Below are 27982 nucleotides of genomic sequence, written 5' to 3'. Positions count from 1 at the left end.
TGAAAGGTACTTGCCGATTTGAAGTGGGTCCTCTGAATGTCATTCTATGATGGGTTGTGATAAGAAAGGCTTGACTCTGTGGAAAGACGGGAAAGACAGAAATGAGGCAAGGAGCTCAGATTCAGCAAAACTGCAAACACAGTTCGCAGATTCTCCAGAAAAGGCAAACACATCCTGCTCCTCTTCAAAGCAAGGGCCACTGAATGCACAGGGCCTTCTGCTCCGTGGCATCTGGCCCTGGGCACATGCAGTCACACTTTGGCAGATCGGGGTCAGGGGAGTTCACTAACAGGACACTCCGAATCGGATGTCCACTCTCAATCTCATCAGGAAATACTCAACACTCAGAAATCACTCAGTACTTACCCGATGTTCCAGTGTTTTCCAAGTTCTCTCTAGTTTCCTGCCTCTTCTCCAACAAAATGTATAACCCAGTCCTTACTGCTCACAGTTATCTGGAAAACGGACTCCTATACAGACCTGAAGTCAGTAACACTTATGTGACGAGTCCTCTCCTCCAGGATATGCCAAAAATCAGACCTGAGAGACCTGAATCCTCTACCACAACAACCACACACAAAGGCCAATGCCTTTTCCAGCCTAGAAGCCACCTCTAGGCTTAAGGGAGAGCCCACGTACTCTTATTTCACGCGGGGTTCTACCAAGCCGGATCCTCCTCTGCAGATACACAGTCTCAGATGCCAGGCGGCAACTAAAAAGCATATTTACTGTAACAGAATCTTGCATTTGGAAAGAGTGAAAACCTTGTTCCGTAGAATAAACTAAAACAGTCTCATACTTGAAAACTATTTCCAAACGATGAGAACTAGACATCTTTGAAAGACAAGCTGAAACTTTCAGGGTTAATTCAAAATTTTTTTAAAATATAAGACTTGGCATTTTATTTAAATCGCTGAGAAAGAAAGAAGGGAGCACAAGTTAAAACCACCAGGAAGCCCTGACCTTCGGCTTGAGGCCAGGGTTTAAATCTCAGCTCCACCCCTTCCTCCACGGGTGCCCTGAGGGAAATTCACTTCACTGCTTTGAGCCTCGGTTTCCCCACTGGGATTCACGAGTCTGCTCTGAGCACTGAATGGTCCCATTCAGTGATCCCTGATCCATTTCGCATGGTGCCACAAAAACTCCGAGCACAGACAACTGGGTGACTCAGTTGGTTAAGCGACTGACTTCAACTCAGGTCATGATCCCGGGGTCCTGGGAATGAGTCCTGCCTTGGGCTCCTGCTCAGCAGGAAGCCTGCTTCTCCATCTTCCACTCTCCCTGCTTCTGCTCTGTCAAATACAGTATTTTTTTAAAAAAAAAAAAAAAAAAAGCTCCCAGAAGAGAGTCACTGACTCGTCCTCGACAGTTCTGCAAACTTCTTAAAACCTGGCCTCAGGCTGGTACCCAGAATATCTCACATGCAGTAAATGCCTAAGTTTAGTCTCCTCGTCACTCAATCGAACAATATTTACTATGCATCCCTCTAGGCCGGGCACCTCTCTATGCCCTGGAGGTAACAAAGAAGACACAACACACAGAAAATTCAGAGGATCAAACTACTGTAGGTCATTTCTTTTCAAGGTTCAGACAAATGACGCTCACGGACAGAACTGTCGCCAACGGAGGGTGACTGCATTTGGAAGATTGCTCCACAGGTTGGAATGAGGATGCTGGGGCCAGCAAGAAAGTGGGCAGGGGGTCCAAGAGAAGAGCCCCTAAAATGAGGTCCCCAGCATGCAGACCGGCCCCCTACTAACCGCTGCCTCTGAATCTACCCGGCTCAGTTGTCTGGTCCAAGCCACACTTACTTGATGCTGTGTAGCTTTCTCGTGACTATGACCGGAAAGTCAACCTCAAAATATTTCCTTGGGAGATCTTCATCCTGAGGAAAAATACACAGTAAGTTTCCTAATTCTATATTCCCTCATACATTTACTGACCGTCTTCATGCACCGACTACTAAGCCCCAAATGGCAACAGAGTATTTCAGGGCGCAAATCAGGAACGATATGGGGAAAAATGCAAGTTTCAGGTGGCTTTGGTCTCCGCGTGGAGAACGGACAGAGGATGAAAGTTAGGAGGCGCTCACAGCCATCCAGGAAGAAGGTCCAGGGAGGAAGTCGTGGGGAGCCGGAACTGGGGGAACAGCCACTGGGATGGAGACAGGGAGGCACTGAGAGGCCCTGGGGATGTAGGACCTAACAGACTTTGCCAAAAAGCAGACTGACATAGATTAGAGAGGGTCAGGAAACCGATGTGGGGGTGGGGCCAGCATGTGAGGGATCAAACAGGATACAACAGCAAACATCACAAAGCACCCGCCACGGTGAGGGCAAGCACTGTTTTGTGCTACATTTACTTTTTCCCATGAGAGGAGAGTGTGGTGGGGGGAAGGGCAGGCACTCTGGAGCCAGGGAATGGGGTTCAGATCCCAGCTCAGCCACTTGTCTGCTACGAGGTGCTGGGAAGTCACTCAACTCCCTGGGCCAAGCTTTCCACATCCACACAGTAGAGAAGGGACAGCACCTCACGGGGCTGTGAGGACTCCTGTAGAAAGAAATACTCCGGCGACACTCACAGCAGAACCTGCCAGAGTAAGCGGCATGGGTGAGACTTTATGATGTCTACTGTGGGCTGCAGTAAAGCAAGTGTGAAAGCCACACACACAGACAAACGGAAACACACAAACACATACACTGAGTCAAAGAAACACATCTACACAGACCCACACACAGGGACATGCAGAGACACACAGACCCCACACAGAGACACACAGAGACAAAGACACTGGGAAACACATGCAAAGACACACAGACACACACATGGAGGTACACACACCCACACAGAGACACAGACACACACACTCACGGCCCGCTCCCCCATCTGTGTCCCAGCCTACTCACGCCCCGGCCATCTTAGCACTTTCTCTCCATGTCTGCCATGTCCAGTCACAGCCCTGATGACTATTCTTGAACGCGTTCTCTCCTCAACCCCAGCTGCACAGACACCCCTTTCTGGCCTCTTCCAACCACACCCTGTCTGTCGCCTGCAGCAGCTCCTCACGACCCTACGGCCTAGCAAGAAACAAGGTCTCCGTGCCTGCTGACTTGCTTGGCATCGCCCCCCGCCCATGTATTCTTGGAACACCGTGTCCACCCGTACTTCTATTCCAGAAATACAGAGCCAGTTTGTTCAAGGGGAAAAGACAAAAGGAAAGACAGGTGCCGGTATCCAGAATCTGGTCGCGGTGTCGCTATTGCAGGCTGGGATGACACCCACGTTTCTGACGTGAGCCACTGCACAGGCAAGAACACTGTGTATGCAGATAGTCACCCGCGATGGGAAGCCGAGACTGCGGGGTCGCCAACCCCGGGGTCAGCATGATGGGGACAGAAATCATGAGCAAGCGTTTCCTGATAGGAGGGGGCTCCGAACAGTGAGTGTCAGAACTGTAGGTCCAGCTACGGCCCACCCTTGTGGAAAATCTCAGGGGGTCTGGTTTGCGGAAGAGGCAGGGAGAGAGAGAGGGAGACAGGAGGACAGAGAAAAAGACCGCTTCCTGGGATATCAGAAGACACAGGCTCAGCCATCCCAATTGTTCACACTCACAGCTGCCACGCATGCCTGGTTTTGTGCAGAACGCCGCGATGGGCGAACCGGCTAAGGCTACCGGGAGGAAATGTTTAGGGAAGATGAGGACATAACTTCCGCTAGGATACCCCACCACACCCTTCCAGAATGTTACTCCCACAATAGGAAAGGTTAAGGCGAGTCTAAAATTCCAAGACAAGGGTGCCTGGGTGGCTCAGTGGATTAAGCCTCTGCCTTCTGCTCGGGTCGTGGTCTCAGGATCCTGAGGTCGAGCCCCGTGTGGGACTCTCTGCTCAGCGGGGAGTGTGCTTCTCACTCTCTCTCTGCCTGCCTCTCTACCTACTTGTGATCTCTTTCTATGTCAAATAAATAAATAATAAAATCTTTAAAAAATAAAATAAAATTCCAAGACAAATGAGTATGATTGAAAGCAAATGAAGGACAGCATACACTCCTATGCCTTGTGTTGGACTTCTTACTTTATGAGAAGGAGCTTTCCCTCGGGGTGTCTGGGTGGCTCAGTCGAGCCAGTGGCCAACTCTTGATTTCGGTTCAGGTCATGATCTCAGGGTCATGGGTTCGAGTCACGTATCAGGTCCCCAGGCATCAGATACTTGACCCTCAGGAGAATTCTGAGTAAGGGATCACTGTGGAGGGGAAGCTATCCAGAGGCACACCTGGAGCCTCTAAGGAACAGACATCTACTTTCTGGGCTTTGGGAAAGGAACAAAATGGCTGCGGCACATGACACTTCCAGTTTGGGTTCTGGGATCCCTAAGTGCTTCTGACACCTATTTGTCAGGAGTTGGCATGTCACAGGAGGTGTGGAGGACACCCAGGATGGGGCTTTGGTCCCAGACACCTCCAGGGAGAGCCGTGAGGAAGGACAGCCCTCGGATTTAAAGGGGATCCCACAGGGCCGACCGCAGCACAGGTTGCCCAAGGTGACACCCATCCCCTGGGTCCTTGATCCTTGGGTTGTGTGGAAATAGAAGTTGGGAGACACAGAGAAGCCAAGGTTCCTTAAAGGGATTCACTACCCCATGACTCTTTATCTGTGGTGGTACTGCCTTCCCTGGGCCCTATTGCTGCTCGCTGCCGGACAGCGGGAGCCTTCAACTGTCCCCACAGTCTTGGGTCTGAGATCATACAGAACGATCTCCCACCGTGGTGGAAGCAGAAAGCCTGTGACCCACTGCTAAGCCTCTGCTGGTGCAGCCGGGGGACCATCCCGGGTGGAAGGTGCATGAGACCATGAGACTGGCAGACAAAATTTGCTCCACACTGTCTAGAAGCACAGATCTCTCCATTCAAGAATTAGCAAACTTGCTGCCAATGACCAGGAAGTATTTTAGCCTTGGCAGGCCAGACGGCCTCTCCTCCAAGTACTCAACTCCGCAGTTGTGCTGGTAAATCAGCCATAGAGAAGACTTAAGTAAATGGGAGTGGCCGTGTTGCAATGAAACTGTATTTACAAAGACAGGTGGGTAGGCAAAATCGGGCCCTTTCCGCCTAGGCTCCGAAGCACAAACAAGCATTACTTTTTTAAAGAAACTTAGATTAAAAAGAAAAAAAACCCTTTGAGCAATACGATTATCAAACGAAACACCTCCACAGTATCTTTCCTACCCTGTGCTATTTGCTTTCCTCACTCCTGACAGATAGCCATTTTCTTGGAAGGGGTACCTAAGTCTCAAGTACCTTGACAGGAAAGAAAAACGTCAGATCTATTCGTTATTAACCCATTATTGACAGGGGGAGAAACCAAACCTCAGAACCAATTCAAAAGGGTATGGGGCCGCAAGGAGGCATTTCTCCAGTGGCTTCTGCTCACATGACACGTTCTGCCCCTGCATTCTGTTCCAGCTCCTTCCACCACACCACGTCACTGAGGTAGTGATGCACCACCGACTGGCGGACCGCAAAGACACCCTGAGCAAGCACAAGGCTCTGGACAGAGAACAGGGAAGCAACCGGGGCTTGCGGGACCTGCAGTCTATGCGCTCCTGGATCTGCCACTAACCGGACCCGTCTCGTTTCCTGTGAGAGGAGTTATACCTGTGCTTGCTCGTTAACAGAGCAGGTGAGGGATCACATCAGGGAATCGCTATGAAAGGCCTTTGTGTCCTATCACTATCACCCAGCCTTGCACATCTCTAAACTGTACGGTAGACACTCACGATGACGATAAAATCTTCGTGATCATCAATACGGCAGACACACGGGCTCTGGGGCTCACGATCCTACTGGCAGGTCTTCCACACATGCAGAGGACTCGTCTACAAGGGTTTTTATCAGAAGCTCTGTTTGTAACAGGAAAGGAGGAGAAGCCAGGCACCCATCCTTCACCAGAGCCCCGGTGACATCAAGTACGTGTCTAAAGGCGGCAGCAGGCGCAAACAGCTGGGGACAGGGGTGCGAGACAGACAGTCACTGCGTTCCCTCTGAATATATTTTAACATTTTGAAGCGGGCGGGCATCTTCACAAATGAAACAATTCGGGAAAGAAGAGGGCGAATGTTCATTTACCTTTAATCTCCAGAAGGCGGTCTCCATCCCAGCCCCAAGATTTACAATTGGACAATGACATTCTGTCTTCCGCAGAAATGCCTTTATCAGCTGACTGACACCATGCACTCGAGAAAAATATCCTGAGAGAGAGAGACACAGAGACAAGCTATCACTCAGTGAGATGCAGGAAAGCATCCCTGCAGAGCCCGCCCCAGAAGAAGGGCAAAGGAGGATTCTGCTGCTCTTCTTTGGGGTCAGTGATTTTTATGTGGACTCATGGGAGAAATCAGGACTTTCACATTCTCTTTTTTTTAAATTTAAAGTGGCGAGAATCAAAGTAAGTACAATCTATTTAATGGTGTCATTAACGATCTTAAAAATAAAATGTCCCTTAAATTTACGTATGAGAGACAACCGTATTACATCAAAACATTGGATCTGGGAAATGTGCTTTTTTGCAGCTAGGTGAAAGCCACTCAAGAGTTTGCAAAATGTCAAAATTCCAAGATCGTGATGAATATAATATTTGAGGACAGGAAACGGGACGGACAAATGACAGAGGAAAAAAAAAAAGTCTTATTTCTTACCGTGTCTCCGCAATCTCCATCCTGTGTGGGTAGAGCCTCTGTTTAGAGAATGGCCTCACAGGGGTACCTGGGTGGCTCAGTCAGTTAACAGTCTGTCCTCAGCTCAGGTCATGATCCCAGGGTACTGGGATAGAGCCCCCCTTGGGCTCCTTGCTCAGTGCGGAGTCTGCTTCTCCTGCTCCCTCTGCCTGCCGTTCCCCCTGCTTTGCAACTCTCTCTCTCTCTCTCAAATAAATAAGATCTTTAAAACAAATAACAAAAATAAATAAAACAGCCTGACAGACCACTTGGGAGAGGGGAAAGCACAAGTAAATGTTGCCAAATAAACAGACTTGTTCAGCTACAGAGTGGTGAGCTGGAGGAAAGGCAGTGAGAAATAAAAGAGGGGGAAAGGAAGATAAAATCTGTGTTCTAAAACCCTGCCGCTTAAGTGTATATATTTTAAGAACAAAATTTGAGTAGCATTTAGAAATGTTCCACAATGTTAAAAAATAATATTGGGGAGCCTGGGTGGCTCAGTGGGTTAAAGCCTCTGCCTTCGGCTCAGGTCATGATCTCAGGGTCCTGGGATCGAGCCCCACGTCAGGCTCTCTGCTTGGCGGGGAGCCTGCTTCCTCCCTCTCTCTCTGCCTGCCTCTCTGCCTACTTGTGATCTCTTCTGTCAAATAAATAAATAAAATCTTAAAAAAAAAAAAAAAGAAAGAAAGAAATGTTCCACAATGTGATACAGGAATTCTAGGTCCATTGATTCTCTCAATAAATAATTTGAGCTTGTATTTTAGGTGTCTCTTGTATCTTATGTTTCTAGGAAATCATTTTTAATGTATGTTATAGAGTATCATCCACAACAGACTGGATATTGAAACAAAAACTTTAAAAATGCTCACCACATCCTATTTGGGCCACAGTGTGGAGATGCCAGCCCAGGCAGAGGAAGAAGGAACGCAGGCCACTGACATGCTGCCTGGGGCACCCAGCTCCCGGGGCTCCAAGATGAGTCCCTGCCTCTGGTTGGGAAAGCTGCCTCAGGAGCCCGGGAGGAAGGCTTCTGGCCTCTTAGGCAGGCCTGGCCCCATCTTCCTAAAGCCTGGGTTCACCCTCAGCTCAGAATAAGGTCCATGTCCATATTGTCAGGGACCACCACTTTAAACTTTCTTTGCATTTCCTACAGAATCTACCCACAGGCTCCATCCTTAGGGCCAGGATTCCCTGCATGCCCGAGCACTTGGGGTCATTTGGCTAATTTCTCAATCTGACTGGGAATGAGTCACCCTCCCCTCTCAAATCCTTTCACTGCCTTGAGAGAAAGGGCTTACAGAGCCTAATAGTGTTACTATCACTTTCATAAGGACAAGAAAGTATTTCCTTACTTGAACAGAAAGTCCATAGTAAAAGATAACGTAAATGGCCTGAGACATATAAAAATGATTTCAACTTCACTCCTAAAATAAGAGGAATATAAAATAAAACTACTTAAGATACCATTTTTCATGAATCAGATTTTCACGAATCAATAAAAAGGTTCCTAATACACTGTGCTGGTGAGGATGTTGGGAAATGAGCACTTTCATATGCCCCTGGAGAGAGTGAACACTGGAACCCTCGATTTTGAAGAATGAATCCCTAAAACCTCAGGCCTCTGGGCTGATGAGGGGACGTTGGGAGGGAGGGGGTCACTTGCCTCTGTTAATTTTGGGGCCTTCCTCTCCTTAGACAGTCTTACAAAGTGCTGAATATATGGATCATGCCAGTAGCCAAGGCTTACTGCAAACCTAGAAGGGAGGAAAGGAGGCAAGTGAGTCGACGTCAGTAGGTTCTAGCCCAATTCTCAAGAACCAGGTCAAGGACAATCAGCTACCTCCAAAGACCAACACAGGTACGTTTCATGCTCCATTACAAATCTCACCAGACTCAGCCATCTGTCTTGGTGCTCACATACACGGCCCCTCATTTCCCCACCCCTCCCCAGTGGCCATTTCTTCTCTCTTTGCTCATGTACGTAACTCCTTTCAAAGGACCCTACAGAGCACAGAACCTCACCTCATACCTCACCTAGAAGACCTGCCACCATTTATTCCCTCAGCAAACTCCCTGGCAAGAGCCCGTCAGACAACTCTGCTTGACCACAAGGTCTGTGTCCGTAGGAAAGGAGATCCAGGATTGTTTCCTAAAACTCACGAATGACTACCTAAGCCTTTCCCCCAGCTCTGTATTAGGTACCAGTCCTTCCACATCCCTCAGGCAGGTCATAGCGGGGAAACTAGGAACCAATCAACACAACAGCTACAACCTAGAAAATGGTGCACTCGCCTGAACTCTGGTCTACACAACCTGGAAAATGCTATAGTAGCCTAAACTCTCCCCAGTCTATACTACAAGGAAGCAAAGGTTTAGTGTTCTAAACCAGGAGCTAAAGCCCACATTACCGGTGGAGGTCTTCTACCAACTGTAAGGAACCAGCCTTAGGAAAACAAGAAGTAGTGGAAGGAGCCTGGATCCCTAAGGCCATGTGAAGCCATTTTGGCCCTTGCCCTCAATGGATTCCTCAATGGGAATTAATAAGTGTCTTTATCACTGAAACTAAATGGAGGGGCTCCTGTGTGGCTCAGCCAGTTGAGCGGCCAACTCTGGGTTTTGGCTCAAGTCATGTCTCGGGGTCCTGGCATCGAGCCCAGCATCAGACTCCATCCTCAGTGGAGATTCTGCTTCAGGATTCTCTCTCCGTCTGCCCAATACTCTCTCTATCAAATAAATAAATCTTTTCTTAAATGTAATCAATAGATCAAATGCAATTGGCCTTCTGTTACTTACAGCCTCAAACATCCTAAGTGCTATCCTGAGCACATTACCTCGTTTCCATTTGCTTGATGAGTAAGATGAAAGAGGTAGGGTGTGTGTGCAGGTGTGTGTGTGTGTGTGTGTGTGTATGTGTGTGTTTTCACACAACTAGGTTCTGAGTTCCCAGAAGCAGATAGACATCATATGTTCTCATCATATACACTGACAAGGGTTACTCCTGCCCTGACTATGGTCTGTGCTAATCCTGTACATGTCCCCACCAGTCTCCCACAGATGGCCATGTGCCCACTGCAGCAAATACCCATAGGAAGCACGTACCTTCAGCTACACAAAGCAGCAACTCAACACAGAAACACACCAAGTATGCACGAAGGGACACAATTACCTTACAAGCCCAGACTGTCAAAATAAACTGACCCACAGAATTTTACAGGGGTGAACACACTCCGTTGTCTGAAACAGTGCTTTTCAAACAATGGATTGTGACCCACCTATGTCATAAAATCAATGTAAGAGTCTGCGAATCCCAGGCTTCGAAAATGCAGATGACAAGAGTTAAACAGAAAGTATCAGTATGCATTAAGAGTTAAAGATTGGGGGCGACTGGGTGGCTCAGGGGGTTAAAGCCTCTGCCTTCAGCTCAGGTCATGATCCCAGGGTCCTGGGATCGAGCCCCACATCGGGCTGTCTGCTCAGCAGGGAGCCTGCTTCCTCCCTTCTCTCTCTCTGCCTGTCTCTCTGCCTACTTGTGATCTGTCAAATAAATAAATAAAATCTTAAAAAAAAAAAAGTTAAAGATTGTTCTGTGAAGCTGCTGTTGGAATATGTGTTCACGGTATAAGTGCCATGAAAATCTGTTCTCCAACCAAACAAAACAAAACAGACTCTTCAACACACAAAGCAAACTGGAGATTGCTAGAGGGAAAGTGGGGGGAGCGAAATTGGTGATGGGGAATAAGAGGTACATATTTCTGCTTATGTAAATAACTCACAAAGATGAAAAGCATGTTAGGAATATCGTCAGCAATATTGTAATAACACTGTACTGTGACAGACGGTGACTATATGTAATCATAGTGAGCGCTGAGTAACGTATAGACGTGTCAAATCACTCTGCTGCACACCTGAAACTGACAAAATGTTGTACAGATAAACCATACTTCAATAATTAAAAGAGAAAAAATGGTGTTCTCACTGTTGGTGGTTTGAGAGCACTCTCCTCAAAGGCATCATCTAGTGCCCTCTCGTGGTAAGAGCCATATCTGCAGTTGAGAAAGACCCATAGACCAATGAGGAGAATAGTCCTCAAACATGGCTGTGAAGGGGCCTTCCAAATGACCTGGTCAACCCTGACACCCAGGGCAAGAACCCTTCAACAACACCAAGCCACCGCCTGAGCACGCCCTACAAAGAAAGCACTCGCTCCACCGCTGAGCAAACTCTACCTGCTGAAAAGCTGACCAAGCTGCCTTCCACTAGGAGCTCCTCCCTGGAATTCCTACTGCCCTCTGCTGGATGACACGGAGCAGCTTCTGTATTCGCCCTCAGCTAACACTATTGATCCAGACAAGCAATACTTGTTGAGTGTCTGCAAAGTCCCAGGCATTGGGAATACAGTGGTGAACCCCGGGAAGAGACAGAGACAAAGAGAAGTAAGAGCTTATGGCAGATGAAGGACAACAGCATGGGGGATGAAGGACCTGCGTCAGACAAGGTTAAAGGGCAGGCCTCTTTGGAAAGGGGAGGGCTGGGTGGAGTCCCACAGAATTGGAGAAAGCTGTGCAAAAGGCACTCTGGACGGGACGAGAAGCAGATAGAAATGCTCTGGGCAGGAAGCGCCTTGGAAGTACCAGTAGCAGAAGGTAGGCAGGGAGGCTGAAGAACAGCAGAGAAATAGGAGAAGCCTCAGAGATATCGTGTGTGTGTGTGTGTGTGTGCGTGTGTTTTAACTTGCTTGAAAATTTTTCTACACTACCCATATGCTACATTTCATTCTAAGACACCATCAGTTGTAAGACTGAAAAAAGAAACACTACCAATTTGTTAATGTTTTTCTGATTTCTTAGAATTTTAGTTTTCTGCATATGAAAAAGCTGTTTTAGACTTATTTGAAAAGAATAAAAGGCTTCAGATGATTGGTAAGAGTTGGTTAAATCCTCCCTTTCCGTTGGTTTAAGTCTTTCCCTTTCAACATGATTGATAAGAGTTGGTGAAGCCTTCCCTTTCCACACAACATTGACCTTCATGCTGCCAAGGGCACTGGCCAGGCAGCAGTTTCTCAAGAGATGGCTATCATCGCCTCTGAGATTTCTTCCCACGCTCCGGAGCCACCAGACGTAGGCTGTGGTACTGAGTCTTTCTTGATCTCATCAGAAGGTACCAATGGATGGTTCTCGAATTGCAATCAGGATTTGTGCTCCTTCTTCAAATGGCCCATAAATGTACGTGGACTGAACCAGCCAGGGGCTGCAGGTGCAGTGGTCCAGCCACACCACAAGGAAGAAATCCCAAAGAACCCAAAATCTCAGATTTATAAAAGACCTTTCTAAGTCTTCATTGAATCAACTATTGCTTTTGAAATGTTCATGACGTTCACAAACCACCTGCTCCATTTAACATTCCTTTTGTAACTCACTCTCTATGCAATATTTTCTTCTAACACACCCTGTAATAAATACCTTCTAAAACGTAAAACATCTATCTGGGTGCCACCTAAAGTCATCTCACATTCCTCCCGTGGGAAGCACTGATCCGCTCCAGCCACCTGTCCACTCAAGCAGCGCTGCCTGACGTTCCCCTATTGGCAGGAGTGTCACCTGCAACAATGGGAACTTGCCAGGAAACCTGTGACCTGTCCTCCACCGGTATTTCTTCATCGGAGGAAAGGAGAAAGGGCCCTCCTCGCTCTCCCAGCCAGTGAGGGTCGAGGTGGGGGCTCCTTCATTTCACTTCTAAGTAGCACTCATATGTGCTGGCTACAACGCAGGCATTATTCCACATGCTGGACAAACGGGAACATGTACCACCCTCAGAAGCTCCCATATGGAAGGCACCGCTTTACAGAGGTCAAGGTCATTTCCTCAAGCTGTGCAACCTTGGATGAAACTTAATTCTATTGCCTTTGAAGCGAATTTACCCACTTGGACTGTGATCCCTCCCCCAACACTTCAGTTGCTGAAATGATGTCTGTGTGTATGCATGTGTGTATAATCAATGTATGTACATACACATGTACCTACAATATTTACATCTTCAAGTACAAACATCAATCCAATAGTCTTAACATCAGTTACTGAGTTTGGAATATGAACTGCAAGCTGCATACTGGCCTTTGAGATATTGCTCTACCTCTCATTTTTAATTTTATCTTTGTTCTTTTGCACGGATTAGTCTCATTTTTTGGTGTCTATTTCCCATTGGTTTTACTCTTGGTTATAAATGGGAGGCAGGAAGCAAAGTCTTAAGTCTTAACCTGCACAGACTTTGAGTCTGTTTCCCTTCTTATGAGCTCTGCTGCTTTCCTCAGCAGATCTGCAAGGCCTTAAGTGTTTAGTCACTTAAGGAAAACAAAACAAACCCCATGAAAAACAGGGGCGCCTGGGTGGCTCAGGCATTTAAGTGTCTGACTCTTGATTTGACTCAGGTCATGATCTCAGGGTCCTGAGACAGAGCCCTGCATTCAGGCTCCACGCTCAGCGCAGAGTCTGCTTCCTCCTCTCCCTCTGCCCTCCCCTCCTCTCGCTCTCACTCTCTTAAATAAATAAATAAATAAAATATTTTTAAAACCAAAAAGCAACAGTGGGCCTCAATGAACTAAGACCCATGAGCTATCATCTCCTCTCAAAGGAAGCTACTGGTATTGTCTTCCAGCTTCATCTAACAGCCAAGTACTTCACAAGGATTAATAGGATCTAAGATCTCTGTTGCAAGGAGCCCCTGAAACGTCTGGGCAAGACCTTAACTGAAAAGGAGTCAACATTTACAACAGAGTGAATAAGGAGGAGAAGCCAATCAGAGATTTCCTGCGGTATACTGTCGCGTATCTGACTTAAACAAAAAATAAAAAAAAAGTTAACATAGGAAAGAATAATGGGATGCCATGGATATGAATAATGCTAACATACTTTAGAAAAAAGTAAACCTTTAAGAACATGTATTCTCAATATTTTCTCCCAGTCTGCCTTGCCTGTTAATTTTCTTAGGTTATCTATTTTTCTGTTGTAATTAGTGCGTCTGGTGTTCTGTATACGAAAGATTTACCTAACCCCAAGGTTGTCAAGATATTCTCCCATGGTTTCATACAAATGCCTTCCGGTTCTAGCTTTTTTCCTTTTTAAATATTTATTTGGGGGGAGAGAGCACACAGGGGGAGGGGTCCAGGGAAAGAATCTCAAGCAGACACCCTGCTGAGCATGGAGCCCGACACAGGGCATGACACTGGCCTTGATCTCATGACCCTGATCTCACGACCTGAGCCCAAAATCGAGAGTTGGACTCTTAAGAGACTGGGTCACCCAGCTGCCCCTGGTTGTAGTTTTTATAGTTAGGTTTATAATCCATCCCAAATTAAGGTGTGTGCTCAGTGCTCAGAATCAGGTAGGGGTCAAGGTCCGTATTGTTTCTGCCTGAATATCCAGTTCATGCAGAATTATTCATTAAAAAGACTTCCCTTTCCCCCACTTAACTGACTTAACACTCTGGGCAAACATCAATTGACAGTACTTGCTGTGCTTGCTCTATTTTGGACTCTATTCTGTTTCACTGATCTAACTTTATGCCAAAGACTTTGATTACTGTGACTTTACCATCAGTCTTAAAATTCCGCAAGAATAAGCAGTGTAAGTTCTTCAATTATGTTCCTTTTGGAAGAATTTTTTGGCTATTCCAGACCCTTTGCCTTTCCATACACATTTCAGAATCTTCTTCATTTCTTCTAAGAAAAAAAAAAAAAAAAGGCCAGGATTTTGACTGGGATTGCATTGTTTGCATGAATCAAGCCGTGAAAAACAAATCTCGACAACATCAAATCTTCTGATGCATGAACAAAGCATATCTCCCAATTATTTCGGTCTTCATGAATTCCTCTCAACAATATTTTAGACTTTTCTGTATAGAGGTGTTTCTTGTCTTCCACGAGATTCATTCCTAGCTAGTTTCCTTATTTTTTGTTTTTTGTTTTGTATGTAGGCTCCACACCCAGCATGGAGCCCAAAAAGGGGCTTGAACTTATGACCTTGAGTTCCACACCCGAGATGAAATCAAAACTCAGATGCTTCAACAAATGGGTCACCCAGTCACCCCAACCAGTTTATGTCTTAGATGCTACTGTAAAATATTTTAAATTTTCGTTTTCCTATCCATATATATTTACAATGCATCTACCTGACAAAGAATTCCTATCCAGAATATATAACAAACTCCAGTAAGTCAAAACCAAAAACATTAACAACAAAAATGGCCAAAAGACATCAACAGTTTACAAGAGATGTGGGAATGCCCAAAAAACACATGAAAAGGCAACTAAGATCATTCATGACCACACTATGTCATCCTCACAGACAACACACAATGTTAACGAGGATGCTGAGCAACTGGAGTGTTACTATATTGCTGGTGGGAAGTGTAAACTGATCAACCACTTTGGAAACTAGGCTAGCACTTCAATATATCCCCACCCTGTGACTAAGGAATCCCACTCACAATTTTCTTTTTTAAATGATTTTTATTTATTTATTTATTTGACAGAGAGAGAGAGAGGGATCACAAGTAGGCAGAGAGGCAGGCGGGGGTGGGAGGGGAAAGCAGACTCCCTGCTGAGGAGAGAGCCCTGTGCGGGGCTCGATCCCAGGACCCTGAGATCATGACCTGAGCCAAAGGCAGAGGCTTAACCCACTGAGCCACCCAGGCGCCCCACCCCACTAACAATTTCATGAGAAATTTAAGACTTCTATAAGAATATTTATTGTAGCCTATTCACAATGACCAAACACTCAGATACAACGAAATGTCTAATCATCAGATGAACAGATGAACCAATCGTGGTACATGCACACTACATACAAAGGAGGAAACTACTTTACACTGACGAAGACTCTTTCCTTGACCAAACTCTAGCCAGACCGCTCTGAGCCCTCTTCTCAAACCTGGCTTATCATACACAAACTCAAACAGACATTAACATAGTTTCTAACAGCTCCAGGTCCCAACCAGGCGACAACACCAGGTCCCCCTTAGTGCCTGCCTGAGGAAATTCAAGGCATCTACTGTTTGTTCAATCAACACTGAAACGTCAGGCCCTTGTCTCCCAGTGAGCAAATATGGATCAATACCTATTCTACTTTTTGTCATCTGTTCCTCCTCTGTCTTTACTCATCCCTGGCCTTCCTTCTTCATCTTTCCTTAAAACGCACTCTGGACAAACCGAGGTGGAGTTTCACTCATGCAGGACTCTTTTCCTGATTGATGCAGTTATTACTGATTAAAATCTGTCTCTAAACTTTAACCAAGACCAGGCTTTCTTTATCTTTGATAAGTACACACAACATGAATAAATCTCAAAGAACGTACTGAGTGAAAGAAGACAAAGGAATTACATACGGCAAGATTCCATTCACACCTTGTTCAAGACCAGGCAAATCTAACCTACCATAGATCCTGAAATCAGAACATGACCAGCGGCGCTAAGGAGACGAACTACAAAGAGCTACGAGGGTAACTTCTGGAGCTTCAGATACACTTTATGTCTTGTGTTTAGGGCTGGGACACAGATACATAGTTGACCCTGCAACAACACAGTGGCGAGGGGTACCCATGCCCGTGCAGTCCAAAATCTGCATGTAAATTTCATCTTCCCCCAAAATTTCACTATTACTTGCCTCCTGTTGACCAGAAGCACTGCTGGTAATAAAAACAGTTGATTAAAGGTATTTTGTATGGTATATCTATTATACATTGTATTCCCTCACTAAACTATGCTAAAGAAAATATTCAGAAAATCATGAAGAAAATACATTTACATTACTGTACAATATATACCAGAAAATCTGAGCTGAGGTCTAGACTCACACGCATATAAGTGGACTCATGCAATTCAAACCCATGTTGTTCAAGAGCCAACTGTGTACATTTCTTAAAGCTCATCAAACTGACCACGAAAGACTGAGCATTTTCTTTTATACATTATCTCCTCTCCCCTGCTCTCCCACCTCCAGTCTCTTTCTTCCTTCCCCTCCCCTCTGTCTCTTAGACTACCTGGGAAATTCTTATTTTCTTTTTTTCCTCTTAAGAAGGTATGTGCCCACATGGAAAGCAACATGGGATTTGAACTCACAACCCTGAGATTCTGACCTAAGCTGAGATCAAGACTCACCCGCTCAACCTGACTACGTCACCCAGGCACCCCTACCTGGGGAAATTCTAAAGGAGGGAAAAAAAAAAAAAAAGATGAGAGATGTGGCTGACCCTCCAAGTTCCCCTTTCAATACCCACCTACCTGTACTTCCTTAGTAAGAGGACCTCAATTTTTACGAGGTACCAATCTGCCCTGTGAGAAATTCTCCCCTCCCACATGTTCCGGCAGCTAGCGGTAGGGCCACATGCCTAGCTCTGGCCAATGACACGTATGTGGAAGTTTACACGATAGGGTTTCCTGAAAAGCTACTGCTCTAACAGACTTAGACAAGGGCCTTTTGTCAGGGTCCCTTTCTTTTCTTTCTTCCTAAAGTACAGCGGCTCAAATGACCTAAGAAAACAGTTCCCTGGCACAAACCAATTCTTACTCTGAGAAGCAAGCTATGGGACCTCTCAATCAATTCACAGCTAAGTTACATCACAAGTCAAAAGGTTGAGGCATCAAAATGAAAAAAAGCAAATCCAACTGGAAGTGAAGAAGGATAACACATGGCTGTGTTAAAATATATGTAAGAATTTGGTATCTAAGTGATGTTTCAAATCCATGGGGGATATAGACCATCACTGGGTGGTGTAGGGACAAAAACAGCTACTTATATCATACAAAATAATAAGGGTAGATAAAATGGTCTAAGCAATAGAAGCCAAAACCATAAAAGTGCCAAAAGAAAATGCAGTACTGGTTGAAAAAGATCTTTTAAAGCATCGTCTAAAAGAAACAAACCATGAAGTTAAACTTTCAGATTTGGCAATATAAGCATTCAGAATGAAATGTATCATGATAGTGATCCGAAGGGGCACGTGCACCCGAATGTTTATAGCATGTTTATAGCATATAACATATGAACGTATGTTATAAACATATAAACATATAACATATAAACATATAGAATGTTTATAGCAGCAATGTCCACAATAGCCAAACTAAGGAAAGAACCAAGATGTCCATCAACAGATGAATGGATAAGGAATATATATATATATATACATACACACACACAATGGAATACTATGCAGCCATCAAAAGAAATGAAATCTTGCCATTTGCGACGATGTGGATGGAACTAGAGAGTATTACGCTTAGTGAAATAAGTCAATCAGATCTTATGATCTCCCTGATATGAGGAAGTCGAATAGCAACATGAGGGGTTTGGAAGGTAGGAAAAGAATAAATGAAACAAGATGGGATTGGGAGGGAGACAATCCATAAGAGACTCTTTTTTTTTTTTAAAGATTTTATTTTTATTTATTTATTTGACAGAGAGAGATCACAAGTAGGCAGAGAGGCAGGCAGAGAGAGAGAGGAGGAAGCAGGCTCCCTGCTGAGCAGAGAGCCCGATGTGGGACTTGATCCCAGGAACCTGAGATCATGACCTGAGCTGAAGTCAGCAGCCTAAACCACTGAGCCACCCAGGCGCCCCCCATAAGAGACTCTTAATCTCACAATACAAACTGAGGGTTGCTGGGGGGAGGGGGAGAGGGAGAGGGTGGTGGGGTTATGGACATTGGGGAGGGTATGTGCTATGAAGTGTGTAAACCTGGCGATTCACAGACCTGTACCCCTGGGGCTAATAGTACATTATATGTTAATTTAAAAAAAAAGAAATGTATCATGAAATGTTTGGTACAAGCGAAACTCAAAGACAAGAACAGTTTGGGACAAAATACTGCACCAAGTCCAGAGGCAAAGGACCACCATCCTACATATACAAAGTTCTTACAAATCAATAAAAGGGGCACCTGGGTGGCTCAGTCTTTGGCTCAGGTCATGATCCCAGGGTCCTGGGATCCAGTCTTACTTCGGGCTCCCTGCTCTGGGAGAAACCTGCTTCTCCCTCTCCCTCTGCCTGTCACTCTGTCTACTTGTCCTCTCTCTCTCTCTCTCTCTCTCGGCCACTCCCCTTGCTTGTATCCATGTGCTCTCTCTCTGTCAAATAAATCAATTAAACCTTCAGGGAAAAAAAAAGCCCCCCCCCAAAAAAAACAAGTCAATAATAAAAATATAAATAACCAAAAAGACAACCCAGTGGGAAAATGCTAAGGAGAGAGGGTTCATATAAAAAACGATCAGTCTGTGAAGTGTGTAAACCTGGCGATTCACAGACCTGTACCCCTGGGGATAAAAATACATTATATGTTTACTAAAAAAAAAAATTTTTGGAAGGGGAGGCGAACCATAAGAGACTATGGACTCTGAAAAACAACCTGAGGGTTTTGACGGGTCAGGGGTGGGAGGTTGGGGAAACAGGTGGTGGGTAATGGGGAGGGCACGTTTTGCATGGAGCACTGGGTGTTGTGCAAAAACAATGAATACTGTTACACTGAAAAAATAAATAAAATGGAAAAAAAAAGTAAAAAAAAAAAAAGATCAGTGACAGAGACCAACTAAAAATACTCAGTCTTACTACTGATTATAAAAATATAAACTTAAGGGGCACCTTGGTGGCTCAACAGGGTGAGCATCTGACTCTTGATTTTGGCTCAGGTCATGGTCTCAGGGTTGTGGGATCTGGCCCCACACAGGCTCTGTACTCAGCAGGGACAGATTCTCTCTCTCCCTCTCCTTCTGCCCCTTCCCCATTCTGCCCCTCTCTCAAAATACAAAGAAATCTTTTTCTACCTGCCAGCTGACAATTTAAGAGACTAAGATGATTCTGAGAACATCTCACTTACCATGGGTGAGAACAGAAACTGATGTAACCTTTTGAGGACCATTTTGTAGAAGCTTCCTCCCTGAAATCCATCTCACTGGGAAATTCAAACACACATGCAAAAATGTTCATCACAGCCCGAATAGCCACCCAAATGATGAACACAAATGTCATCACATAAGTACAACCACACTGTGGAATACCACTCAGCCAATTAACAAAAAAAAAAAAAAAAAAAAAAGGAGGCAAGAACTTATATGCCCCCTTTATTTAAATTAGGTTACTGGGTGGGGGAAATGTATTCACTTTTCTCATTGAAAAAGTTAATCCTGAAGGGGCACCTTGCTGGCTAGTTGGAAGAGCAGGTGATTCCTGATCTGGGGGTTTGGGGACAGAGATTCCTTAAAAATGAATTCTTAAAAAATAAAATCTTTTAAAAAATTAACTGTAAGAGGAAAGTAATTAGTATTCTAGATGTGAGACCATTGCTTTTCACGATTTTTTCCCAAAATTTAATTAATTACCTTTTGGAAAAAATGGGGGGAAGGTGGTTAAAAATCCAGAAAAGCCATGATTTATTCAATTTTCTTGATGGGCAAGTTTGGCAGCTAATTGACCCTCACCAGAATATCCTCATTCTAGAGTGACCTGTCTTCTCTGGGGAGGGAAAGCAGCCGCCCCCACCTTCAGAATGTGTCACGTCAAAATCTCAACCCTGCTCTCCGGGCTGAGCTGTGTAGATGTCAACACCATGCTGGGAAGGAAGGCCTAGGCCTCCAGAAAATGCTGCCTCTGCCAAGATGTGATCCTGTGACCCACTTGCACATCAACAGTGACATTTTTCAATGCGGTTGACATCAGATTAACTTCTGGAATTCTCACAACAGAATTTCAGTCTTACAGCCCCTGGCCTGCTTTCAAAAACACACAGACCACTAAAAACCAGTGAAAGAGAACATGACAATTTGGAGACCTCATCAGGAAATAGAACCTGAGCATCTACATTCAGTTCCTCTCACTCTGCTGGCTGAGAAGTACTTACTGGGGTCTACAGGGCACGAGGCACTGAGACACACAGAGTACCTCTGGGCACCATTATTCCCACAGGGTAGACAATCATTAAACAAGATGTCTGCGTTGCAGCGGGACTGACTGCCACATGCACAGAGAAGAGATAGTGGGCTGGACCGTGTCTGCAGGTGTCAGGGGCCTCTGGAGGGAGCCGCATCTGACATGAGCTGGAACAGCCAGAAGGCAGGGCACCTTCTTGACTCATGGGCCTCACCCACATCCAATCTGTCAGCACATCCCATCAGCTCCTCCTTCAACATGTACCCAGACTCGGGTCGATTAGCAGCACTTCCACCCCAATCCAATCCGACAGCATCTCTTCTCTTGGAATATTCCAGGAGCCTCCTAAGTGATCTTCCTGCTTCCACCCCCCCAACCCCCCACTGTTCTCAGCAGAGAAGCTGAAGTGATCCCAATAAAACCCAAGTCAGGTCACCTCATTCTTTGCTTCAAAATCCCCCGTGACAGTTGCGCCCACCCCAGGTCCCTAACATCTCCTTCTCCCTCATTCTGGCCTTGTCATTCCTGGAACAAGTCAGCCCAGCTCTCTCCACGGAGGCCTTCCTACTCCCCCTTCCCTCTGCCAGGGACACTGTGCCCACAGACATGCACAGGGCTCACTCCCTCACCTCTTGCAAGGCTCTCCCCACCTTTGTCCTCAGGGAGCCTTCCCTGGCCATCCCAGCTAAGATGACAGCCCCTTCCAACCCTCCTACAGCATCCAGCACCCCCTGGCACAGACATTCAACAGAGAATGTGGAGTCACTGCATTCATCTGAGGGGAGATGAGAGCTCATGAGGGTTGGGGAGAACCTAGGAGGAGGCAAGACTGAAGAGGGAGGACGGAGCAGCTGTGCAGACACAGAAGGAACGTTTGCGGCCAGCTCCAATGGCAACAAGAAGCCATGATCCTAGGCAGGGTGTGAATGAATAGGGCTTCCACCAATCTCTGGATTCCCAGGGAGATGTCCTTGGGGGAGGCAGGAGCACCAGGAAGCTCACCGATCACACTAGCACCATGGCTCAGACCCCAAATGACCATAAATTGGGCTGAGAGGGCAGACGGAGAGGTGGAGAAAAGGAGGTAGATCCCAGAAATATTTAGCAGATAAAATCACAGATCTGCGTGAATGATCGCAGAAGAGGGAAAGGAAGTAAAAGCAGAGTTCCAAGATAACTCTGCCCTTTTGCACGTGGGAGAAGGACACAGTGGTCCCATTCACCGAGTTCGGAGGGGGTGGTGGTGAAAGGGATCTCGAGTATAGTTTTGGAAAAATTGGATTTGGGATAACTCTGAGGCATCCAAATGCAGATCACCAGTCCGCAGCAGGAGACCCAGGGTACCGTGGGAGGATCACGAAAAGCAAAGGGAGTCATACCACGCAGTGCAGATTCCACCTTGGCGCTGATGGGGAATCAAAAGGTTTCCAGTAACACAGTAACAAGAGAAGATGTGGGATTCCAAAAAGATCACCCTGGCCAGAGCAGGAGCATGTGGTTGGGAGAGGGAGCTGGACAAGAAGCAGGTAGGATGAGGTAGACATGTTGCAACAGAGCAGGCAGGAGAAGGGACCTGAGCCGGGGGTGTGGCCACAGGGAAGGAAAAGGGAACAGACTTGCCCTTTGTCACCAGTGCAGCTCCCACACGGCTCCTGGGGATGGTTGAAAACCCAGAGCACGTCAACTCCCCAACTTGAAACCTCTCGGTCCTCCCGCATTTCACTCTCTGACAGCCTCTCCAGAACGCTCTCTTGCTACCCGCTCCCCGACACAAGGTCAGGTGCCGCTGACACAGCCCCGGGCTTCAGTGTCCAGGCTCGTTTCCCCTGTCTGGCAAACACCTGTTTGTCTTTTGAAGACTTCCCTCCTCCACTGGGCAAGAAGGAAGAGCAGGGCTGACATCGAGGAGGCGGCCTGGCACCATGAGCAAGGCTGCACGGCTGGGAGGAGCGGGCCCGGCACGTGCAGAGAGGCCATGTGGTTCTACTGTTTGACACAAACGACCTCGCAGAACAGCAGCACGAGGTGACCTGGCCGTGGTGAAGAAGGGAGACCAAATAGGCCCACTTCCTCTCTTGTCCAAACACACAAAACCAGGTTGTCGTGCCTACCACAAAATACCAATCATCCTCCTTCCCAGCTCATACTAGGGAGTGCCTTCCTTCAGAATGACACTGTTCATCACGCTACTCACACTCCTTCTAGAAAAGACTGATAGAGCTACCTAATCCCAGAACTATCTCGCCTCCTGTCAGCACTCAGTCCAGAGCGCAGCCCTGCTTCCTTGAACACTCCCAAAAACACCCACCCAAAGCCCAAATCCTGTACGTTCTTTCGAACACCCCTTTCTCACTGATCAGCCCCACAGTTCCCAATATGTGGGTTCTCCCCCACGATGAGTAACGAACCCACTGTGTTTAAGGACGGGTGTGCTCCCAGTGGCCTCTGGGAAGGACGCTGACCACAGTCACGGGAGGAAAGGATGGTTCCCTTTCTTGCACGGATGTTCATGGAGTTCCAATCTGAAGGTTCCCATCTTCTCTGTGAAGCACTACCCATCCCAATGCCCATGGTACACAGAGAATGAAAGAGGAGGGCGGCATCAATCACAGGGTTGAGGAGAGTGGGACAAGTCTGCTGGAAGGATTCCGGAGAGTGGGAAAGGGAGCTGCCCAGAGAACCACAGAATGGGGGAGCTCCATGAGGACACCGGTGAGGCTGGTTGGCAAGACCTCACAGTCGTTGCGAGCTGCCCTGCTGTGTGATTCCCACCATCAGGATTCAAGGTGACCATGGATGCTTTGGTTCGCCCAGGGTTTGGGGTTTACTCGGACGAAAGGCAAGGGCGGTAGAAGCATTGCCAGGACAACCGCTGAATCATGGGCTGGGAGCTTCAAGCTCAGCTGAGAGATGAGAGCCTCCAGGGAGAATAAAGGACAGAAAAATCCAAGGAGGTCCTCAGGAAGAGCACACAGATGGCAGAGCAGAAATGACAGAAGGAACACGCTGGAAAGAAGAGATCGGGGTTGAAAGGAGCCGCACTGCTCACGTGCGAGGTGGTGCAGCACCAATGTGCAAATCCAGGGCACCACGCTGGGAGTGGTGGCGGAAGTGATCACGCCAAAGTAGGCATTTGAGAAAATGAGTTTGAGAAAATGAGTGCCCTGTGTGGAAGCTGGGTCCTCCATGTGCACATGGAGGCCACCTAGTCCTGTAGCAGGATTGGAAGACTGTGGGCCCAGCACCCAAGTCTTCCATGAATTAGTTTAATAACTGCAGGGGGTTGGGAGAAAACAGTAATGATGAGGAGGCCAGAGTGCTCTCCCTAGGGACCACAGATCTCAAAGAAATGGCATGGGGGCAAAGAAGAAGGAGGACACCAATCTCGACCCCCCCAATCCTGAATAATGCAGGGTATGAGAACTCAGAGAACACCCTATGGGTCATCAAGAGTGAATGTCCCCCCCAGAAGGATCGAAGGAAAGAGTAGGATGAAGTGGCTACGGAGAGGTTGAGGAAACAGAGGTGGCTGGTGATTAGGGACTTCTAATTTCCCAGGACATGGGGAGGCAGGTTGGGGGTGGGGGTCACAGAAAAAAGAAAGAGGGAATAGCCTTAGGGGAATAGGAGGATGGGGAAGATAAGGAGAGGGGAGATGAAGAACATGGAATGGAATTATTAGACATAGTAACATATAAGCCCAATATGTCCAATGAGAAGTGTTCTACCTGTAGGATTGGAGGAATGAGAGCATCATGAGAGTTCATGATGAAGGTGACATGGTGCTGACACTATCAGTCTTGAACACCTGCTGTGTGCCAGGCACTGGGGGGAGCCCCTCACATTCTTCCCAGCGGCCGTCTCAGACAGTTTACAACACTGTTAGTCTCAGGAGGCCTCTGTATTGAAGGAGGTAACACACCAAAACTGCAGCACCCTAGGTCTCCTGGGATTTTATTTTATTTTAGGGATTTTTTTGCCATAATCTACTGAGGCAGGAACCAGCGTGACCCACAGTGAGGACAGAGTCCGTAACTTCATCCCAATGATATTTAGATGGAGGGAAGTCAAGGGGCGCAGATGGCCCAGTTGCTTGAGCATCTGACTGTTCATTTTGGCTCAGGTCATGATCTGAGGGTCACGACATCAAGCCCCATGTTGGGCACCACACTCAGTGTGCATTTTGCCTGAGAGTCCTTCCCCCTCCCTCATCACATGCATGACGTCAATCTCTTAAAGAAAGAATACAATCAGGAAAAAAATGGAGGGAAATCAAAAATAGTAATAATAATTTGTGGAAGGCTTCACTCTGTGCTAGATCCTGTGCTCACTGCCTTGGATCTATTTCTCATTGAATCCTTCCATCCCAAAGGCCGGTTACCATTCTTATCCCCATTCCAAAGACAGGACTGGGGCAGAAAGGGATTGGACCATGATTCATGCAAGGAATCCCTATGTTACCAATAACATGACTTTCCGACAAGGTTTAAGGATTTAACACACCACGGTGACGATGCCGATCACGAAATCACGGAACTTGAAGGACAGAGCCCTGCAAAATGGTTTCAAACATGAACTTGTGGATGCTCCCAACCTTCTTGCGTGTTGTTCCAATGAAGGAAAGCCCCGTGCCAAAAAAGCTGTCATGAAACGCATCCACATGGCAAACAACCTGGTCTTTACAGCCCGGGATCTATCCCAGAAGATTCTGACTCAGTCAGTCTAGAGGAGGATCTGAGAATCCTCCTCGTTTTTCTTTAAAAAGCCCCACAGGCTCTGCTGATGTGCCCTTTGGCCTGGGTACGACTGCCGTAGAGTCTCTGCAATTCCAAACCCAAACTTGCCCTACAATGTGTAGCTGCTGGCAGACACAGGGGGGCATTGGAAACTGAGGCAGAGAGGAACAGAGAAATTATAAAAACCTTCCCCCAGAGAGTCACGAATAGGCAAGCTCTACTTACACTACTTCTCTCTCCTTTTGCTGGTATCTGAGTTACTCCACAGTTGATTAACTTCTTTTTAAGTAATCAAGTTTACACAAAGTGTTACCAACAAATATTAAATGAATCTATATTAACAATCTTTCAAGAAACATAATTGAAATATGCTACTGAAAAGTATTTTCTTTCTCTCTGATCACTTCGGTGGCACATCAGATTCCCTTAGCAAATAATAGTCAATAAGAGAAAAATGATTTCTGATTCAACAGTGCTACACATGGGGTCAACAGCACCTACAAACTGGAGAAGAAATGAAGTTGGGTCGAAGCCATTTCAGTTCAAAAATACACCACAGATAGCCTAAAGTCTTCAGTCCTGATGAATGTATTTATTTATTTATTGAATCAAACACCACTAACACCTACTACACGACAGACATGGCTCCAAGTGTTTTATTAATGTTCAATGTCATTTCATCTTTACAATCATCTAGGAAGTGGGATTATCATCATCCCCATTTCTCCCATCCGGAAACTGAGATGAAAACTGCTTTAGTAACACAGCTCCTGAGTGGCAGCGCTAGGATCAACTTGGCTCTGGACTCCCTGTTTTAAATCAGTATTCTTAGTCTCCAAGCACCTACAAAACCTACAAGTCTTAACACCAAACCTTGGTTTTCCCCACCCTACATTCCCCACCTGGCCCCAATCCCAAGAACATTCCCTCAATTCCTTTAACAGAGCACACTCCTTCCCTGCTCTAACTGAAACCAGCACACTCCCCCCGCCCCAATCTGTGTTTTGTTCTTAGCCCTCTGTTGTCAGGTTAAACATCATTCCCTGAATTACAAACTCTAATGCACGGTTGTCCTTCTCAGCACTCAAAGCAAAAAGGTAACAAAGTATTTCACAGGTAATTACTTGCTTCCTGTCTCGTCCAAACAGGTGGTGAGTTCCTCAGACACCTCAGTCCTAATTACCATGTGTTCTCAATCACTGAATACTCACCACCCACCCAAAAGGGCCCACCACAAAGTACACTCTCAACAATTTCTGCTGAGCGAGCTACCCTCCAGCCTCGTGCTTGCCAATATGTGGCACACATCTGTGCTCACAACGCTGCCCCCACTTCACCCCTGAGAGTGTAGACTCCCGGGACTTCCACCCAAGAGCTCTGGAAAGTACGGGCTCTGTGCACCAGTATTACCCGGTCCTCGGCCCGCATCCCTCCGACCCCCCGGCCTTGATTGGCCTGATCGAAGCTGCACAACGGGGATCCTGACAACCCCCAGTGGGATGTAATCTACTCAACAGGGAGAACACAAACTTCTCCCCCGTCAACACGACACTTACTCCCTTCACGCCGGTCTTCCACCAAGACCTTAGCCCCAAGAAGGCCGACACCCCGTCTGCCTGGTTCCGGCCGCACCCCCAGTCCCGCTATCTCCAGGCGCGGCTCACAGCACGGGTGAGATAATTAGCCGCTCCAGAAATGAAGCCCCGCTCCGGGCTCTTCACAGGTTGGAAACGAGGGGCGCACGAGGTGACGGCCACCTTTTGGCGAACGAGCGTGTTCCTGAGACACAGGCCCGCCTCCCACCAAGGCCCCAACCCGCGGGGACACCGGCCCCTGACCCCGCGCCCCGCAGGTACCTCTTGCACATAGAAGCATCTTCACAAGTGCCGCGCACTCCCTCGTCGTCTGTGTCTGTCGAGGCCGAAGAACATGAGGTGAAAGCGGACGTCCTCAAGCTAGTGGCCATGGGCGTGGAGGTTCCGGGATGCTGTGTCCACCGGGGACATGGAAGCGGAGGTCCACTGACGCGGAGGGAACCGGCCAAACGCCGAAAAGACGGGAGAAATGGGCTGGCTTCCCCCGCTCTCAGCCGGCGCGGCTCAATGACGTCACTGACGTCAGACTCCCCGAGAAACCTTCCTGCTCATTGGCGCGTCAATCCAGACGCTACTGGCCCGGGTTTTTTGGGCCTCCTTGTCCCGGCTTTCGAGTCTTTGGATAATTCTTTCGTTCCCAGCCACACAACACGGACGCTCGCTCAGGCCGGAGGGGAAATTATCCAGTCAGCGACTCAGCAATCGCGCCAATGAGCGGGAAGGCTGTTAGCGGAGCTGACGGCAGCGGCGTCCCTGAGTCCGCGGAGCCAGCCCTTCTGCCCTGCGTCTCCGAGGCTGGCGGTTCCCCTCGGTATTTGTGGACCCGCTTGCGTCTCTCCGCGGGGCACAGCATTCCGGAACCCCCGCGTCCAAGGACAGTGGCCTGAGGACGCCCGCTTTCGCTTCCTGCCTTTCTCCTCGATACAGACGACGAGGGAGTGCGCGGCGCTTGTGAAGATGCTTCTTTGCTCAGAGGTACCTGCGGGGTGAGGGCTCAGGGGCCGGCGTCCTCTGGGGGCTGGGGCCTC

General features: G+C 47.2%; 1 protein-coding gene and 1 long non-coding RNA gene across 2 annotated transcripts in view; one reads left to right on the top strand and one right to left on the bottom strand.

Moving 5' to 3' along the window:
• The window catches only part of LOC123933383, a 348492-nt gene that overhangs the window by 75505 nt on the left and 245005 nt on the right, over positions 1-27982 (top strand). The gene's annotated exons all lie outside the window — the stretch shown is intronic.
• Positions 12-27925, bottom strand: LOC123933389. The gene is made up of 4 exons (XR_006816586.1): positions 27216-27925; positions 6124-6245; positions 1812-1885; positions 12-76 (listed from the first exon to the last, which is right to left on the bottom strand). It is a non-coding gene; the product is annotated as an uncharacterized LOC123933389 (long non-coding RNA).

This window comes from Meles meles, chromosome 21 (genome assembly GCF_922984935.1).
Source record: "Meles meles chromosome 21, mMelMel3.1 paternal haplotype, whole genome shotgun sequence".
Classification (NCBI taxonomy): Eukaryota; Metazoa; Chordata; class Mammalia; order Carnivora; family Mustelidae; genus Meles; species Meles meles.
This window is presented reverse-complemented; position numbering and strand designations above follow the sequence as displayed.